At 44.2% G+C, this 6,098-nt stretch overlaps 1 protein-coding gene across 3 annotated transcripts in view; it reads right to left on the bottom strand.

Moving 5' to 3' along the window:
• Dtna (dystrobrevin alpha) overlaps positions 1 to 3,048 on the bottom strand; it is a 389,557-nt gene extending 386,509 nt beyond the window's left edge. For 2 of the 3 annotated variants that reach the window (XM_029547193.1, XM_029547192.1), the window contains exon 1: positions 2,833 to 3,047. The gene's annotated coding sequence lies outside the window, so the exon portion shown is untranslated. Of the gene's footprint in view, positions 1 to 2,832 lie in introns of all 3 variants that reach the window. The other variant, XM_029547199.1, reaches the window with a different exon arrangement.
• Positions 3,049 to 6,098: the final 3,050 nt, after the last annotated feature.

The raw sequence follows: 6,098 nt of genomic DNA, 5'->3' as shown, positions 1-6,098 counted from the left end.
CCTCACTCAGGAAGATATTTTCTAGTTCCATCCATTTGCCTGCAAAACTCAGGATGTCCTCATTCTTTACAGCTGAGTAGTATTCCATTGTGTAAATGAACCACATTTTGTGTATTCATTCTTCTGTCATGGGACATCTAGGCTGTTTCCAGCTTCTGGCTATTACAAATAAGGCCACTATGAATATAGTAGGACATGTGCCCCTGTGGCATGGTAGAGCATCATCTTTTGGGTATATTCTCAAGAGTGGTATAGCTGGGTCTTCAGGTAGATCTAGTTGCAATTTTCTGAGAAACCTCCAGATTGAGTTCCAGAGTGGTTGTACCAGTTTGCAATCCCACCAGCAATGGAGGAGTGTTCCCCTTACTTCTCCAAGTCCTCTCCAATGTACTCCTAGGTTGTAATACTGTGACCACAGTTCTGGGTTCTGGTGTTCATAAGTAAACTTGTAGATAGACTGCAGGAATGGGAGCGCTAACCACGAGAGAGCTGGGTTTTATCACATGTCTACAGATCTTGTTTTCATGATCATGTGATGCAGTTGGACTCTGGACTCTTTTACTTAAAATTTTGAAAGTGTGAGTTTAAAATTATGCCAACTGAATTTAATTCAAGAGAAAGGCAAGAATGAAATGCAACCCATGAATGTCAAAGTGAGAAACTTTTATGTGCAGAAGCAATTAAATGTACTTCAAAAATAACAGACGAAGACTTACGAGAGACATCTGTCCCCAAAAGTGCATCTAATAAAAGCTCTGTGATAAGCTGATGGGATAGGTCAGATGAGATATTCTCTGAACATGTGAGCTGGGCGGAGCCCACGGAGTCCTTTCTTTTCATCATGGTTCATTACCAGCAAGTGGATATGCTTAAAAGTATGTTGATTTAGAACTAATGAGAAAACTTGGTTTCAGTCTCCATTTCTATATAATTGTGTAGACCGTGAGTACAACTAGATAAAGCCAGGACACACACAAGTGCCCTCAGAACACAGTCTGCCCTTTGATCAGTGACAGTTGAAAGAGAATCGCATAAGCCTTTTACTTGGCTGCCCAAACCCCTGTCAGATTGATTGCATTAAAGATAATGAAACTTATTAAAAATTCTGCAAAATGAAAATGGTATTCTGAAGAAAATCCTGAACAAGAAAAATCAATGATAGAAAATCTATTCTTTAAACAAATAGACTAAAAGCTTGGGAGGCTTACCCTTAATTGTAAACAAACACATAGTTTGAGCCACCTACATGATGATAGTTATGTCAGTGATAGATCTTGACTACTGAATTTTAACCTTGCTGTTATATCCTGCATTGGTCAATCATAATTCTATGAAACTTGGTGAACTGTGGAAGCTATCCAATGGCTATTTGTAATAAAAATTACAAAAGAGAATTAGTTGTCCCAAATGTAGCCAATGAAGGGGTTCATTTTCTGGAGGTTTTTGGTCACTGAGCATCTCCCCAAAGCTCAGAAGGGCCCTGGGAGGTAATAATAATACAACCCTGGGAAAGCTATGTTGTCTGGATATTCTTTAGGTGAGTGAGGGGAGCCAAAGAGGCTGCTATAACACAACCTATATCCTATGCCAGTGGAAGAACTAAGAAAAGTAGTAAACTAAACAACACCAAACTATTTATGTGCAACATTGAAATAAGTGAAGCAGAAGATAAAAATAGTAATAACAACTACATATACTGCAACAGTATAGATATGTGTGTAAAAAGACTGGGAACCACAGTAAACACAAGAAGTGATGAGAGGTAAAAGGAACAACTCAAGAGCTGTTTTTGAACAAGAATGGAGCCACTGGGGCTATCATCTATTGCTAGTATACATCCCATCCCTGCCTCCCACTCCCCAGTGAACCCAACTTCCACCCTTATCTTCCCAAAGCCACCAAGTCCCAAGGCCATCCAAGAGCAAAATTATGAGGTCAAGCCCTAATGATAGTTCTGCATCCTGTCCCAGCATGCCTTTGCCAGTCTCCTCTGGCTTTGGGCACTGGACAGAGTCCTCTCTACCTCCCACTTTGGGTACCAGAATGAACCTCCCAGCTGCCCTCTGTCCAGCCTAGAACTCCAAAGTGGGCAACAGGCTAGGCAGGCAGGGAGCCCCCGCAGTCCCCACTGCCCACTCGAGCTAAGCGCTCCGCGCGGCCCCGCGTCGCACTGCAAAGCCCGCCCCACGCCGCCGCGGGAGAGACCAGCTCGCGGGTTTCCCGGTCAACCCCGGCCTCCCCCACTCTCCGCCAGACTTCCCCAGCCTCAGTGCTATCCCCCGCGGGGGCCGGCCACGCCGCCTCCCCGCGTCACAACCCACGACGACAGCGACCCCGAGAGCAGATCCCGACAGAACAGCTCATCCCGCGGAGCCAGCGAGGCGCGGGGAGCCATGGGCAGCCCCGGCTTCGGGTGGGCTGCGGCGCTGGGGGAATCCACCTGCCACGCGCATCCCGCCGCAGCCGCCTCCGCCCCGCGGGCTAGAGGCGCCGCCCCGCCGCCCTGGGAGGCGCCGCCGCAGTCCGGGTCCCCTGCACACGCCGGGCGCGGGCGCACAGGTGGGAACCCCGCGAGTGGGCGCCGGGGCGCAGCCCTTCCCCGCCGCCGCGGCTCCAGACTTTGCCCGGCGCCTGCCCTTGCTAGGGCGCCCCATCCCTGCGCAGAAGCGGCCGCGCGTCCTGGCGCCTCCAGGGCTCCGAGGCTCCGGGTGAGAAGGGACAGCGCCGCAGCCGAGTCCCAGCTCCCGCTCCTAGCCTCGCACCCCGACCCTCTAAACCCTTGAGCTCTCCCCCACCCGAGCCGCCAAGGGAGCAGTCAACGTGCACACACACCTTGCAATGGACCGGCGTCTGTGTCTCCCACTCGCCAAACTCTTAGAAGGTGTCCATCGTCTGCAGGGAGGTGTGGGCCAGGAGTGGGAGCCGCTCTCTGATTATTTAGTAATGTTGGAAGTGCCGGGTCCGCTGCCAGAGTTGTGGGTCATGTGGGCACAGCGGAGGCTGGCTGCTGCCTGTACCAGGGTTTCCTGAGGATCCTGAAGCTATGATCTCATCCTCCTCATCCGCCTCCCCCGCCCCTATCCACGGACGCGCACGCACAGCACACATACACACACACACACACACACACACACACCCGCGTGCACACCCCCGCGCGTGCACACACTTACATAGTGTGGCACTAGCTTCTTCTCTAGACCCAAATATTTCTCCTGGGAAATACAGTGTTTATACTCAGGGAGAGAGAGAGAGAGAGAGAGAGAGAGAGAGAGAGAGAGAGAGAGAGAGAGAGAGAATCCTTCCAGATGAAGATTTTTCTCCTTCAAAGCTTGATTTATGTGCTTTGTTTATTTCCTACAGTTTTCTACCCTCAAGTGCAAGATTTTGAAACAGCGTCCGTATTAAAATTAAATATGATCCTTTTATATTGACCCAGATTTTGATCCAAACCCAAGGATTCAAACAATGTAATTTCCATTTAATATAGAGGCAAGGACACGACAGACTTGAATATGGAATAACAAGCATATCTTATATGTGTGCAGTGGTTGTCTATCCTAAGCTGCAAAGATTTCCCAAGCATTACCTCATTTATTTACAGAATATCCTTGCGGAGGAGGTGGCTGAGAAGGCAAATAGTATTGACACTTCAGAGACAGGAAGGCATAGGTAAGATAACATAACCTATATAAGCACACACAAGTCAATGTCTCACCATAAATATTAATTACACACCTACTCAGAGGTTCCTTATTCATCATAATCAATTCCTAGAAGATAGGTTACTGAAAATAATGAAAATATTATTTTCTGTTTTCTATCAGCTGAAATTGGAAATTCATGTTACTGTACGTATGTTTGCATATAATTCTCTTTGTGTGTTTGCATATATTACGTATCTCCAGTTTTATATTTATATTTAATTTGATTTCTTTTGTATGTGTGCTTCCATACTCATTTGCATTTTTAAATTACCTAGATAGCAGTTTCAAGCAATTTTAGTCAATGCATTTGGAGTAGTCACCAATTTCAGAATTGTATTTCACTCAAACCCTTTTAATGCCTGGCATATATGGAGAGCTGTATTATGCTTGAGGTAAACGAAGAATCGCAGTGCATGGAAACTGTTCTCCACCAGCTCACACTGCAGTGTATATTCTGACTGACCAGAGATGACAAGCTTCATTATTTTGGGTATTATGATTCATCACAAAATAGCACAAAACACAGTTTCTGCTTTCACTTGATGATGTCTGTTTCCTGTTCAAATCCTGCCCGTCTTCTCTGTCCCATGTTTGTCAGCTACGACCTGGCTCTAAATGGCCAAAGGAACAGGTTTCACCTTGATGTTCCTCGGCGTATGAACCAGGCTCACACAAAACACCAAGTTTTGTAATTGTAAAAGTTCTCAGGAAAAGCACATTTGGTTATTTTTATTCAGGTGTAGATATAAAAATTGAGGAGCAAATTGAACTTCTGATGATCCAAAGTGAAGAAAAATAGTGTGTGTGAGAGAGTGGCTTTGTGATGGTAATAGGAGAGAGATCACTCTAAGATGAAAAGGAGGGATCTGAGTTACACAAAGAAGGAGTGCGTTAGTCTTCACCAGTAGGAGCACACCAACTGGTTTTCCAACACGAAATGGTCAGCTCTGAAAACATTTGTACGAGTAACACTACACAGACTGCACAGGTTGTATTTAGGGCTATATAGGTATGTAAATAAATGCACGTAGCAACGATTAATGAAAAGAGGGTGCGAATTTAAAGAGAGCACGCAGAGGTATAGGGAAGGGTATAATCATGTTCTAATCTCAAAAAGTAAAAACAACAGAAGAACAAGTTTCATGTGAAAATAAATATTTTCTAAATTTTGCTGCATGGAAAATAAATTCAGGACTTTGTAGAATTTCTTACTGTTCTCCAATCATCATTGTGTTTGCTTTATAATCTCATGGGAATTTGGTGGCAAGGCTGCCCAGGAAGAGACCTCCCTGCGTGATTTTAAGTGACAAGAAGTTTAGTGGAGGTAGAAAATACTCTAGAAGAAATGAATAGGCTCATCTACTAATGAGGTATGATAGGAAAAATAACAATGGAAATCAAGGCAAAGCCACAGTTTAAGAAGAAAAATAGAGACTCCAAAACACAGAGCACCTGGAAGTGGGTAATGATGATATGGGCTTGCAAACTTAAGGTCTTCCCTGAGACTTGAAGTAAATTTAAGTAGACACCATCTCTGCGGGCTTGACTTATAAGGAATATGATAATTCTCTTTTCTCTACATGTGCAATTCATTCTTAATGGAAAAATATTGTTAAGATTTATTTGTATTTGTAAACATATGTATGTCTCTGTGTATACGTGGTACATGTATGTGGATGTCCAAGGAAGCCACCGGTGTTGTGAGTTGCAAGGTGTGAGTGCTGAGAACCGAACTTGGGTCCTCCAAGAGCAGCAGGCTCTCTAACTTCTGAGGCATCTCTTTAGTCCCTATGGAACATTTTTAACGTGACTATGAACAATGTCTAGAAAGGACATTCTTTCTGGTTACACTGACCAGGGGAAATAAACTCTTTTTCTATATTTTTTTTCATTTTTTTTGGAGAACAGGTTACGCTATTACGAGACTTGCTTGTTTACTATATGTCCAGACAAAGCTTGGTGGATGTGCCTGCTTCTTCAGTATGTGCTGTTACATAGTTGGTGTGTTATAGGCCATACATGATGGTGATTTTAACTATGAACCATTATTAACTCATAGGCATACAGAATTAATCATTTTGGAGTATTTCAGACTCATATGACAAGACGATGAATTCAGAAGAATTACTAAGACATGACTGCTTTATGAGTTAGGAACTCTCACACTGCACGAATGCAGATTACTATACAGTCTGCTTTTCAGAGCTACTAGTTAGAACTCCAGGGTGAAAGGTGTACTAATAGGCCAACACAAACCAAGGCAATTAATCAACTGAACCGTGGCTTAATAAATTTATAGGACTTTTGTCCATGAGTGTGAGATAAAATGTTTTGAAGCCACTGTGGTTCCTAATACATTTCTGAAGACAAACATTGTCCTTCTGTGTTATAAAA

This window comes from Mus pahari, chromosome 15, assembly GCF_900095145.1.
Source record: "Mus pahari chromosome 15, PAHARI_EIJ_v1.1, whole genome shotgun sequence".
Classification (NCBI taxonomy): domain Eukaryota; kingdom Metazoa; phylum Chordata; class Mammalia; order Rodentia; family Muridae; genus Mus; species Mus pahari.
The sequence above is the reverse complement of the archived record's forward strand: the minus strand, read 5'-3'. Positions and strand labels throughout refer to the sequence as shown.